Genomic DNA, 12,860 nt, shown 5'->3' with positions numbered 1-12,860 from the left:
ACTGTTCCTCAAGGTTCAACATTTTCTGTTTTAACATATACTGTATCTTCAACTATTAGGGAAACTTCTATTGTCAATACATGGAATCAGCTATTGCATCTATGTTGATATACAGCTAATTTTGCAATATCATTCTGATGAAAGTCTTCCTTTGGTAGTATTTTTTGAAGATTTAGAGAAAGCTAATCTATGCATGAGTACCAACAAATTGGTTTTGAATCTTCAGAAAACCAAGGTACTTCGGCTGAGTAGCTCTTTTCCTAAGGATATATAAAAATGGGAGATCTTACTTTGCCAATTTTGACTGAAGTTAACATTAAAGGCCAAATAAAGGCTGTGGCCACAGAAGCCTTTTATAAAAAAAAACAAAACAAAACAGGTTAATTAAGCATTTAAAATATTGGTACTAAACACCCTTATTTACTGTAATTCAATTTAGGGATGTGATATGTGTGCCTGAGCTTGAGACCAACATGGAGATGTCAACTGACCCAGAATCCTCTGCTATCTTAGCCTTCCTGGCTATGTGAACTTTAAATGTCCTACTGAGCCTGACTTGCAGGAATTCCAAGGACACCTGGACAGCAGCTGAAGCTGGCAACAATTTGTGATGCCTAATCATAGGGTCACAAAAGCAGAAGGCAACGGTTGGAACCTCAGGCTAGACTGTCACTACAGGGCTCCATTAACAGAAGTATCTATAAACACAGCCTAAGATTTATTTATTTATTTATTTATTTATTTATTTAATAGCATATACCGTCATTAAGTAATTTACCATCATAATGGTTTACATCAGGGCACATAAAATAACAAAATATCTAAAATAAAATATTTAAAGTGCCAGTGATAATTACCCTGACCAGCAAGATTTTAACAGAACAAAGGACTATCTAAAAGTGATGGTAAATGGGCCCCACCTTGGAGAAATAATCAGGGTAGTTTAGGAATAATCTATCATGCTGTTGACATGACAATCTATGTAAATGATTCTCTAGGTGGTCACGCACGTACAAAATTTCTGTCCTAGTACTGTATTGTATTTTATCCCAGGACAGCCAGGATGCTAGTCCTCACATATGGGTGACGTCACTGACGGAGCCCTATCAAGGAAAACTGTCATAGTTTCTAGAAACTTTTGACTGGCACACTGAGGCCACTGAGAATGCCCAGCATGCTATAATTCCCTGAGCCACAGGGGTCTCCCTTCAGTCTTTTTTCCGCTCTGCTATTAGCCTTGCGGGTAAGGAGCCCTGTGTGGTAAATTCACACTATAAAAATTTCACAAAATATTCGGAAAAAGTTATCCCCCCGTAGGGGTCTTCCTCTTTTTCATCTCCGGTGAGTGATTTGAATTTTCCAGTCGATTCCGTTATCGATTAAATCCAGTCAGAAGGTAGTCAATGGCTGTCCGGCCTTCAATATGGCTACCGGGTTTTAAAAGTGCCCAAATTGCTCTCGCACTATGTCCACAATGGACCAGCACATTGAATGTGTACTCTGTCTCGGCGAGAGACGTGATGTGTCGACATGCCCGAAATGCGCTGAAATGACGCCGAAGGGCAGGCGAGCGCATATGGAAAATATGGAGCATCTTTTTCATCTTCAACTGATGCCGTCGACTTCAACTTCAACACAATCGTCTCTGGGTGGAGCGGTTAAAAAAGTAGTTCTAAAAACCCAACGTCGTCCGGACGAAGCAGGTGATCGACCATCACCAACCCCTTTCCGGTCATCGATAAGGTCTATATCCATTCTCGAAACAAAGGGCGTCGAGCATAGACAAAAGCACAGACAGACATCGGAGGCCTCAAGTTCCGGATTCAGACACGATGCCTGGAGTTCCCTCGATACCTATTGAACCAACTCTTAAGAAACAAACATCAGAGGGAGGAGTCACTACTGCCCTCGGGGCCTCCGACTCCTAGGCAATCCCCACCAATATCGGTGCCAGGAACCGTACCTCCACATGGACCTGTGGAGAGGCCGGTTTAACCTTCACTGCCCCCCCCTCCCCCAATAGCTGCTCTGACTTCATCAGCTATTATAATCCATGTTTCTGTATTATTAATTTATTGTTTTATGTTAATTTATAGTTTGTAATTTTGTTAACTTATTGTTCAATTACTTAATTCTGTCCTATCTTCCGACATCCATGTTTTTACTCTCCCTGTTTTAATGTAACTTCTCTTTTCCACTTTACGTTAATTGGTTTTCCCCTTGTTCTAATGTAAACCGGTACGATAAGACCTGGTCTTGAGTGTCGGTATAGTAAAAGAAGTTAAATAAATAAAATAAATAAATAAAATAAGGGCGGAACTGGATGGTTATATCCGCCAGGCAGTTCGAGATGCACGCCGAGAGATGCCTTCGATGCCACTGCAGATTCCACTTTCGATGCCAGTTCCATCGTCGGTGCCAATCCCTTCACCGGTGTCGATTCCATTGCCATTGCCAGCTCCGACTCCATCACCAATGCCGGCACCAACGCCAGATATGTCATTCTTGGCGCCAATACTGGAAAAATTGGATACTCATCTGTTCCATTCCGGTGAAACCACTCGATGCCCTGACGCCACAGCCTATAGGAGAAGAAATAACGAAAGATCTACCTATGCCTGAGCCTATACCAGGTCCATCGGGAATCTCTCATCCGAAACCAACTTTCTCTCCATTATTTCCATAGAGACCACCGGTAAAACCCTCGATGCCATCCTTCCATCCTCCATTGGCTCCTCCATGTCTACCTTCCTCGGACACTTGGGATGATCCAGATACCGATTCTTCATCGGAGGATGTCCTATCAGATCCTTCTCCTCCAGAGGGAAGAAGGAAGTCCCCTCCAGAGGACCTTTCTTTTTCTACTTTCATTAAGTAGATGGCTGACACTATCCCTTTCCAGTTAGTATCGGAAGAAGATACTAGACAGAAAACACTGGAGGTATTGCAATTCGTGGATCCACCTAAAGAGGTCCTGGCAATACCAGTACATGAAGTGATTGTGGAATTACAGCACAGGTTATGGGAACACCCTTGTACCATAACCACCTGTGAATAAATGAACTGATGCCACCTATTTGGTACAGCACATTCCTGGCTTTCAGAAGCCCCACCAATCGGTAGTAGTAGAGTCAGCTCTAAAGAAATCTAAGAGGATTAAACCACATTCATCAAATCCTCCTGGAAAGGAACACATATTTTTGGATACCATTGGCAGAAAGATGTTCCAAGGCTCAATGCTAGTTTCCAGAATTGCGTCCTACCAACTTTATATGACAGTACCAGTGTAATCTGTGGAAACTCCAAGAGTTATCTGAATCTCTTCCCCAACAGTTCCAAGATTCTTTCAACAACATTATTTATAAAGGCCTGGAAACTGGAAAACATGAAATTAGAGCAGCATACAACAAGCTCTGAAACTTCATCCAGGATGGCTGCCACAGGCATTAGTGCTCGCAGATGGTCCTGGCTGAAAGCCTCAGACTTAAGATCAGAAATATAAGAAAAGCTTGATCTTCCTTGTACAGGAGATAATCTCTTTGGAGACAAGGTACGCAGGGCAGTCTCACAACTGAAAGAGCACTCGGAAACTCTACGTCAGCTTTCCTCTGTTCCACCAGAATCCCAGCCTTCAGCTCGTAGACCTCCCAGGAAGGATTCCAAAAGACCATATTATAGACCACGGAGATGATATCCTCTAGCAACCTGTGGTAGGACTTCAAGGCCAGCGCAAAGAGCACAAGCCCGACAACCAAGAGCACCTAGAGCTCAGCCTCCACCGCAAACCGGCCCGGCTTCGGGATTTTGAAAGCTCACCAGAGAACAGAAGCCTGTCTGCCAATCCAACCCCAAATTTACCTGTAGATGGTCGGATCACTTTCTTCCATCAAAACTGGTTGCACATCACTACCGACCAATGGGTACTTTCAATCATATCTCAAGGTTACCATCTGGACTTTCTAACTGTGCCAAACAATACTCCACCCACCTCGTTTTGGACAGTGAAGAATCACCCCACACTTTTACAAAAAGAATTATCCGCCCTTCTGAGAGCCAGGGCCATGGAACCAGTTCTCCGACCTCAGCAGGGCAGAGGATTCTACTCCCGATATTTCCTCATTTCAAAGAGGACAGGAGGCCTACATCCCATATTAGACCTCCAGAACCTCAAATACCTACGAAAGGAACAATTCAGAATGGTATCATTGGGCACCATGCTACCTCTACTTCAAAAACGAGATTGGCTCTCTCTCTGGATCTTCAAGATGCTTACGCTCACATACCAATATTCCCTCCTCATCGCAAGTATCTGCAATTCCTAGTAGGACGTCATTATTTCCAGTACCGGGTTCTGCCATTCGGACTTGCCTCAGCATCTCGAGTGTTCACAAAGTGCCTGGCAGTGGCAGCGGCTCAGTTGCACAATGAAAGTGTACACGTTTTTCCCTACCTTGGCGACTGGCTCATCAGAAGCCAGTCAAGGCAAGGAGCTCTCAACTCTCTCAAGCTCATAATAAATCTACTCCATTCATTGGGATTTCTAATCAACTACCAGAAATCCCATTTCATACCACCTCGCCTGTTGCAATTCATCAGAGTAGAATTAAACACCATAAAGTCAAAAGCTTTCCTTCCAAAAGACCGTGCACAGACACTCTCCTCATTAGCAGACTCTATGCACACGGACACATGCGACAGCCCATCAATGCCTCACTCTTCTGGGTCACATGGCCTCCACAGTTCATGTCACTCCTATGGCCAGATTAGCCATGACGGTCACTCAAAGGACCCTGAGAGTGCAGTGGATACAAGCCATTCAACCACGGTCCTCTCCAATTCAAATAACTCAACTGTGTTCCTCGCTCCTCTGGTGGACAAACAGACAACTTGCTCACAGGTTTACCTTTCCAACAACCAATTCCGCAAGTAACTAACTACAGATGCATCCACCTTAGGGTGGGGAGCACACATAGGACATCTTCAAACTCAAGGTACTCTGACAAAACTCGAAGCAACATTTCAAATCAATTTCCTACAGCTTCGAGCTATACATTATGTGCTACATGCGTTCAAGGACTGCCTTTCCCACAAGACTGTCCTGATACAGACAGACAACACAGTAGCCATGTGGTACCTAAACGAACAAGGAGGTACGGGCTCGTATCTCCTTTGTCAAGAAGCAGCACAAATTTGGGACTGGGCCTTAACACACAATGTTTCTCCGGGCCACTTATCTGGCAGGCATTCACAACATAGTGGCAGACCGCCTCAGTCATCAGTTCCAACCTCACGAGTGGTCCCTGGATCCCTTCGTAGCAACCAGGATATTTCAATGTTGGGGTCAACCAACAGTGGACCTCTTTGCATCAGAACTGAATCACAAAGTGGACAATTTTTGCTCCCTGCACAAGCAGAGAAACCAGTTAGCCAAGGACGCCTTTGCTCGCCACTGGAATTCAGACCTTCTATACGCGCATCCCCCGATATCGCTAATAGCCAAGACTCTAGTGAAGCTCCAACAGGACAAGGGGTCCATGATACTCATAGCCCCTTATTGGCCTCGACAAGTATGGTTTCCCATACTCCTCGATCTCTCCATCGGGGAACCAATTCGCCTGGGCACAGCACCCACTCTCATAACTCAGGATCAGGGCAGGTTGCGCCATCCCAACCTTCAATCCCTATCCCTCACACCATGGATGTTGAAAGCTTGATCCTGCAACCATTCAATCTTTCAACTAATGTCTCTCAAGTGCTTGTAGCTTCACGCAAACCTTCCACACGAAAAAACTATCGTTCTAAGTGGAAAAGATTTACCATGTGGTGTACACAAGAAGGTATTGACCCTTTCTCCTGCCCCACATCTTTATTAGACTATCTGTGGCACCTCTCAGACTCTGGTCTCCAGACCTCGTCCGTAAGGGTACACTTAAGTGCTATCTCAGCTTACCATAATACCGTAGGGGATGCACCAATATCAGTGCAACCCCTTGTTAGTAGGTTTATGAGAGGTTTAATTCACCTTAAACCCCCAAACTGACCACCAGTCACAGAATAGGACCTTAATGTAGTGCTAACAAGACTCATGTGTTCTCCCTTTGAACCCATGGATTCCTGCGATATTAAATTTCTTACATGGAAGACTATCTTCTTAATAGCCACTACATCTGCTAGAAGGGTTAGTGAGTTGCAAGCACTTTACCCTATACAAAATTCCTCCATGACAGTGGTACTCCGTACACATCCAAAATTCCTTCCCAAGATAGTTATGGAATTCCACTTGAATCAGTCCATAGTCTTGCCCACATTCTTCCCAAGAGCTTTACACACTTTGGACTGTAAATGTGCGCTTGCATATTACCTAGATCACACTGCAGTCCATAGGAAGTCCACCCAACGCTGTTTCTTTTGATCCAAATAAACCAGGTAAAGCAGTGGGAAAACAAACTCTCTCCAACTGGTTAGCAGATTGTATAGAGTTCTGCTATGTAAAAGCAGGCCTTCCTCACCAAGGGCGAGTAAAGGCGCATTCAGTAAGAGCAATGTCAACCTCAGTAGCACACTATTGTTCAGTGCCAATAGTTGACATATGTAAAGCTGCAAAAGAAAATTATTCCTTACCTGCTAATTTTCGTTCCTGTAGTACCATGGATCAGTCCAGACGGTGGGTTATGTCCCCCGTCCAGCAGATGGAGTCAGAACAGAGCTCGAGAGTGGCACCTCATATGCTAGCGCACCCTCTGCTGGAGCTCAGTATCATGGATAACAAAGCTGAAAATAGCAATGTAAGGAACAAGGTGGATCAAGAAACCTGACGTAAAGAAACCATCAAGAACGATAACCGAGACGACCTGCAACTCAGGTCGGAACAGTCAACTTGTGAGGAGTTGTAACCTCGAAAGAAACTTAGCGGAAGAAAGAAAGAAAAGGCAGCCAACAAGACAGCCATACAGACGAAAACCCGAGCAGGAGCTTGAGATCCCAGCGTGGTGGGCGTCTGGACTGATCCATGGTACTACAGGAACGAAAATTAGCAGGTAAGGAATAATTTTCTTTTCCCTGTACGTACCAGGATCAGTCCAGACGGTGGGATGTACCCAAGCTTCCCTAAACCGGGTGGGCCCCTGAAAGCCCTGCTCGGAGGACCTGATCCCCAAAGAGACCGGATCCCGAAGGCGCCAGGTGCAACCGATAATGCCTGGCAAAGGTATGCAGCGACTTCCAAGTCGCCGCCCGACAGATCTCCTGCGGAGACACGGAACGAGATTCAGCCCAGGATGCTGCTTGCGAGCGAGTAGAGTGGGCTCGAACTCCCCTGGGTGGGTCTCGTCCAGAACCAATGTAAGCCGCCGAGATGGCGTCCTTAATCCAGCGGGCGATGGTCGTCTTCGACGCGGCGGAACCCTTCTTAGGTCCCGACCAGAGGACAAACAGATGATCGGATACCCGGAAGTCATTGGTAACCTCTAAGTAGTGGAGGAGCACTCGCTTCACATCCAGATGGCGAAGCGTCCGAGAATCCTCTGGAGAAAAGGCCGAGATCTCAACCGTCTGGTTCAAGTGAAAGGATGACACCACCTTTGGCAGGAAAGCTGGCACCGTGCGAAGCGAAATCCCGGCATCCGAAATACGCAGGTAGGGCTCCCTGCAGGATAGCGCTTGAAGCTCCGAGATACGCCGAGCGGAGCATATCGCTAGAAGAAAGACTGTCTTCATCGTGAGGTCTTTAAGTGTGGATCCTTGAAGTGGTTCGAATGGAGCACCTGCCAGTGCCCGAAGTACTAGATTAAGATTCCACGAGGGGCAGGGGTCCCTGACCGGCGGTCGGACGTGTTGAACCCCCTTCAGAAACCGGGCGATGTCCGGATGGAGCAGGAGCGAGGACGTGTTCCGCACTAAGATATTCAAAGCCGCCACTTGTACGCGGAGAGAATTAAAAGCGAGACCTTTGTCCAGTCCGTCCTGCAAGAACTGAAGGATTAGTGCGACCGTCGCCTCCGTGGGCCGGACGTCCCGACCGGCACACCAGGCCTCGAAGACCTTCCACACTCGAACATAGGCCACGGACGTGGAGGGCTTGCGGGCCTTAAGCATCGTCGAGATCACCGCCTCCGGGTATCCTCTGCGGCGGAGACGCCGCCGCTCAAAAGCCATGCCGCAAGACAAAAGAGTTCTGCCTGGTCGAAAAATACAGGACCCTGGTGCAGGAGCCGGGGAAGGTGACCCAGCCGGATCGGTCCATCCACCGCCAGTAGGAGTAGGTCCGCGAACCAGGGACGTCGGGCCCATTCTGGAGCCACGAGAATCACGAGGCCTCTGTGACTTTCTATCCTGCGAATGACCTTGCCCACAAGGGGCCAGGGAGGAAAGACATAGAGCAATTGGTCCTCTGGCCACGGGAGTGCCAGAGCATCCACTCCCTCCGCGCCTCGCTCCCTTCTGCGACTGAAGAAGCGCGGGGCCTTGGTATTGGACGCCGTCGCCATCAGGTCCACCCGCGGCATCCCCCAGCGTTGAACTAGGAGTTTCATCGCGGCGTCGGATAGGGACCACTCGCCGGGGTCCAGGCGCTGCCGACTGAGATAATCCGCCTGGATGTTGTCCACCCCGGCTATGTGCGAGGCCGCGAGCCGCACGAGATGTAGTTCCGCCCATGCCATCAGTAGCGTGGTTTCGGCGGAGACGTGTTCGCTTCTCGTTCCGCCCTGGCGATTGATGTAGGCCACGGTGGTCGCATTGTCGGAAAGGATCCGCACCTCCCTGTTCCGAACCAGAGGGAGGAAGTGCCGGAGCGCTAGCCGTACCGCCCTGGTCTCCAGTCGGTTGATCGGCCACCGAGCCTCCTCCGGCGCCCATAGCCCCTGCGTGGCGCTGCGATCGCAGACGGCGCCCCAGCCCACTAGACTGGCGTCCGTGGTCACCACCACCCAAGTGGGGACTTCGAGCGAAACGCCGCGAGCCAGGTGAGCCGGAACCAACCACCACTTTAGGCTGTCCCGAGCCGCCTGAGGGAGAGGCAGGATCACTTGATACTCCTGCGAGACCGGTTTCCAACGAGAAAGCAGGGACGCCTGCAGGGGACGCAGGTGTGCAAAGGCCCAGGGCACCATGTCGATCGTGGAGCCCATCACTCCCAGGAGCTGCAGGTAATTCCAAGCGGTGGGCTCCGGCAAGGCCGCGAAATGACGTATGTGCTCCCTTAACGAGAGGGCCTTGTCGGAACGCAGAAACACCATGCCCTGCTGAGTGTCGAAAGTCGCGCCCAGGAAATCCAAGCGTTGCGATGGCACGAGTGAGCTCTTGGGAAGGTTCACGACCCAGCCCAGGGAGCGCAGGACCGCCAAGACCCTGGCAACCGAGGCCTGACCATGTGAGAAGGACTTCGCCCGTACCAGCCAGTCGTCCAGGTAGGGATGCACTAAGATACCCTCCTTGCGAAGGGCCGCCGCCACCACTACCATAATCTTGGTGAAGGTCCGGGGGGCTGTCGCCAAACCGAAGGGCAGAGCCCGGAATTGAAAGTGCTGTCCGAGGATCTTGAAGCGAAGGTAACGCTGGTGGTCCGGACGTATGGGAATATGGAGATACGCCTCCGTCAGATCCAAGGACGCCAGGAATTCCCCCCCGGTGCACTGCGGCAATTACCGACCGCAGTGTCTCCATACGAAAACGGCTGACCCGGAGTGACCGGTTGACCTCCTTTAAATCCAGTATGGGGCGAAACGACCCGTCCTTCTTGGGAACTACGAAGTAGATGGAATAATGCCCCGAGCCCACCTCGGCGAAGGGGACGGGCACAATTGCCTCTATGGCCTGAAGGCGGTCCAGAGTCTGTTGAACCGCCATTCGTTTGGCCTCGGAGCCGCACGGGGAGAAAAGGAACTTGTCCCGTGGCGGGCGGACAAACTCCAAGGCGTAACCGTGCCGGATGGCGTCCAGGACCCACTGGTCTGAGGTGATCTTCGCCCACTCCTCGAAGAATTCCGTGAGTCGGCCCCCGATGGTCGGGCTGGAGGAGTGGGCCACCCTGGCATCATTGGGTGGATTTGGCGGGGGGATTCCCCTGCCCCGAGCCGTCTCTCGCGGGCCTCCGCCCGCGAAAGGAACGCGACCACGGCTGTGATCTGTTGGGGGCGGCTCGAGGTCCCGGCTGTCGGTACGACCTGAAACGCCGCTGCGCCCTCGCTCTGGTTCTGGAAGAAGCAAACGGCCTGTAAGTCCGCTGTCTGTCTTCGGGTAGTCGATGCACCGAGTTTTCTCCCAATGATTTGATGATTTCATCCAGCTCATTGCCGAAGAGGAACTTCCCCCGGAACGGGAGGGATCCTAAGCTCGATTTCGAAGAAGCGTCCGCCGACCAATTCCGAAGCCAGAGGAGCCTACGAGCTGCCACCACCGAGACCATGGACCGGGCCAGGACACGGAAGAGGTCATACAGAGCATCCGCCCCGTATGCAATGGCAGATTCCAGGCTGTCCGCCTGAGCGGCCTCCTCCGGAGGCAGCTGCTGGGACGTCAGGAGCTGCTGAACCCAGAGGAGACTCGCCCTCTGAGTCAACGAGGTACACATGACGGCACGCATGCCTAAGGCCGAGACTTCAAACACTCTTTTGAGGAACGTTTCCAGCTTGCGGTCCTGCGTGTCCCGTAGGGCCGTACCGCCCGTGACCGGGATCGTCGTCCTCTTCGTCACCGCAGAGACCGCCGAATCCACCTTAGGGACCCGGACGAGATCTAAGAAATCCTCCGGCAACGGATACAATTTTTCCATGGCTCGGGAGACTCTCAGGGACGCCTCCGGGGCGTCCCATTCTCCAGTAAGCAGTTGCAGAAAAGACTCATGAACCGGAAACGCCTTCGCCCGAGGCCTGAGCGCGGCCAGGACTGGATCCCCTTTCTTAGAGCACGTCGCCACCGCTGGAGCCACTGGCGCCGGCGGATCCGGCGGTGGATCCAAATCCAGCTCCTGCAGCGTCTGTTGCAGCAGATCCTGCAGCTCCTCCTTGTGGAATATTCGTAGGGCGCGCGGATCGTCTCCTTCCGTCTGTCCATCCGCGTGCGCCTCCGGAGGGTCAGAGGGATCGAATCCCGGGGTGGAAGCCGCTCCCACAGCGCGCGGCGGGGATGGCAGAGCAGGGGTTCCTGGGACTGCCCCAGCCGGGCCCGGAGGCCCGGTGGGCGGCAAAGCTAGCTTAGGGATCTTGGGAGAGGGCGGTCCAGCCATAGCGCCCCCCGGATCTGCTAGGCCTTGTAAATAAGCCCTATGCAGTTTTAAAATAAAATCCGGGGAGAAAAATGGCATGCCGGGAGGCGCGCCAGAAGTAGAGGGCTCCTGGGGCAGACGATTCGGCAAGCCCTCCTCGGGGCTGCACTGCAGGCGAGGGCCGCCCCGAGCCGCGGCATCCTCCTCCCGGCCGTTTTCCGCGCCAAGCTCCCTCTCCAAAATGGCCGCCATTCCCGCCCTTGGCGAGGAAATGGCCGGCCCACGCTTCCCGGGCAACGGGGAGAGGGGGGTCGGGAGCGCACCCGTGCCGTGCGCGGCGCCTTCCTCCTCGGGAAGGCAGCGCGGGCAAACCCCCTCCCTCGAGAAACGAGACCCCTGCTCTCCGCAGGTCTCGCACCTCGAGAAGCGCGGCATCGAATGCCGCGACGAAAGTCCGCCTCGGGGGGGGCCGAAAGGAAATCGCACCGCGGGGGGGCCGGAGTGGCCTTCACAACCCGCCCAACAAGTCCGTAGGCACCGGCGGGAAAACCCCCCGCCGGTGCGCCCAGGCCCGAGGAAAAAACGTGCCGGGCCGCGGGACTGTCAGCACTCGCGCGTAGGAGCCGGAGCCACCGGCCAACTCAGCTGTAAAGCAAGCAAAACACAAAGGGAAAAACCCACTTACCCCAACGCGCAAGTACAGAATAGCAGGAGGAGGCAGAATAGAGCTCGAAGAAACGCCTCCTCAAAAATCAACGTGAACAGCAATTTATTTACTTTTTTTTTTTTTTTTTTTTTTTTTTTAGAATAACTTGATCCAACCTTGCAAAGAGGAACAAAGATGACAGGAAGAACTCAAAAGAGAGCCAAAGAAAAGAAGAAAACCTGTCCCCCTGGGAAATCCTGATTTCCCCAACTCGCATCTGCTGGAGTCAGAAAGATACTGAGCTCCAGCAGAGGGTGCGCTAGCATATGAGGTGCCACTCTCGAGCTCTGTTCTGACTCCATCTGCTGGACGGGGGACATAACCCACCGTCTGGACTGATCCTGGTACGTACAGGGAACATGGAGTTCTCTTCACACCTTTGTAGCTCACTACTACCTGGACAAGGAAGGAAGACTAGATTCAGCCTACGGACAAATCAGTCTTAAAGAACTTGTTTCCAGTATAATCCAAACTCCTAAAAAGCACAAAGGAAGGCGATCTATAAAAGCCGTCAGGATGAACAAAAGGATAGATGCCAATAGTCTTTTGCAATTCCTTTATTGAAGTGGAGACACAAGGGTGTCTCCACTTCAATAAAGGAATTGCAAAAGACTATTGGCATCTATCCTTTTGTTCATCCTAATCCCAACTCCTTCCACATCCAACCTGCTATACTTTCAGGCTGCATTCATTCTTCCCAACAGTATACCAGTTGTTGTGCCTGTCACACTAGTTGAACACTGTTGCTCTACTATGAGGATGATTCAGCCTGTAGCTTGCTAATCACCCATATGTGAGGACTAGCATCCTGCTTGTCCTGGGATAAAGCAAAATTGCTTACCTTGTAGTAAGTGTTATCCCAGGACAGCAGGATGTAGTCCTCACGAAACCCACCCGCCACCCCACGGAGTTGGGTCCAATACATTTTATTATTTTATTTTTGGCTAAAGC

At 51.0% G+C, this 12,860-nt stretch overlaps 1 protein-coding gene across 1 annotated transcript in view; it reads right to left on the bottom strand.

Moving 5' to 3' along the window:
* AP2A2 (adaptor related protein complex 2 subunit alpha 2) overlaps positions 1 to 12,860 on the bottom strand; it is a 373,009-nt gene that overhangs the window by 21,770 nt on the left and 338,379 nt on the right.

Source organism: Rhinatrema bivittatum, chromosome 17 (assembly GCF_901001135.1).
Source record: "Rhinatrema bivittatum chromosome 17, aRhiBiv1.1, whole genome shotgun sequence".
Classification (NCBI taxonomy): domain Eukaryota; kingdom Metazoa; phylum Chordata; class Amphibia; order Gymnophiona; family Rhinatrematidae; genus Rhinatrema; species Rhinatrema bivittatum.
This window is presented reverse-complemented; position numbering and strand designations above follow the sequence as displayed.